Source organism: Tenrec ecaudatus, chromosome X, assembly GCF_050624435.1.
Source record: "Tenrec ecaudatus isolate mTenEca1 chromosome X, mTenEca1.hap1, whole genome shotgun sequence".
In the NCBI taxonomy this organism is placed as follows: Eukaryota; Metazoa; Chordata; class Mammalia; order Afrosoricida; family Tenrecidae; genus Tenrec; species Tenrec ecaudatus.
In genome coordinates, this window is record NC_134548.1 from 51,621,100 (window position 1) to 51,622,118 (window position 1,019).

At 35.2% G+C, this 1,019-nt stretch overlaps 1 pseudogene; it reads left to right on the plus strand.

The window, feature by feature from the left end:
* The first annotated feature begins 440 nt into the window (after positions 1–440).
* LOC142435122 (U1 spliceosomal RNA) lies at positions 441–615 on the plus strand (annotated as a pseudogene).
* Positions 616–1,019: the final 404 nt, after the last annotated feature.

Consider the following 1,019-nt stretch of genomic DNA (forward strand, 5'->3'; position numbering starts at 1 on the left):
AGCTTTAGGAAAACTAATTATACCTGAGCAGAATCAAGTCCAGCCTCATGATATTAAATTTCACACTGATACCACGGTTTCATAAACCTACTTTTATAATTTAGTCGAACAGTTCAGAACCAAGTTTTTAAAACTTTATCCTTATATGAAAGAAATAGATACTTTTAAATTAAGATTTTGCAGTGAAATTTAAATTCATAAAATTGACTACTGAACATTTTCAAATGAAATTTAAATTATTCAAATTGATTAGTGAACAATATATTCTCAAACCCACTATCATTGAGTTGATTCTGACTCATAACAACCCTATCAGACAAGGAAGAACTGCTCTTGTAGGTTTCTGAGACTGTTACTCTGTTTTGTTTTTCAACAGTTTTATTGGGACATACTCCACATATAAAATTCAATAGTTCATGTCAAAAAGATTTGTACAATGAATACTTACCTGGCAGGGGAGATACCATGATCACGAAGGTGGTTTTCCTAGGGCGAGGCTCACCCATTGCACTCCGGATGTGCTGACCCCTGTGATTTCCCCAAATATTAAAAAAAAAAAAAGAATTGTGCAATCATCACCACAATAAATGTTAGAGCATTTTCGTCTTTCTTGTTACTCCTTTGTTTAGCTCCTCATTCCCCCCATCTTCCCTGGCCATAGACCCAAGAACCCACCAATCCAGTTACTGCTTCCATAGATTCATACATCCTGGATTTCGTATACTGAAAACATACAAAAAATTTTTTTAAAGAAACTAAAAAGTTAACAAGAGTAACAAAATAACATGGAGAAAAGCCTCAGTTGAAAAGAAGGCCCAAAATATGAAATCCCAAACAACTTTAAAATGGGCCAAAGGGGATATCAAATGATAAGGTGTTGAATTTTAACCCAACTACGTCTTCCAGAATCCATTTCCCAAAGCACTCGCATTGATAGCAAGGCTGTTCACATGCTGGGTCTATGTTCAGAGGGAATTTACCCGAGGTTGAATGGACATGTAATGTATTTCTCCTTCACT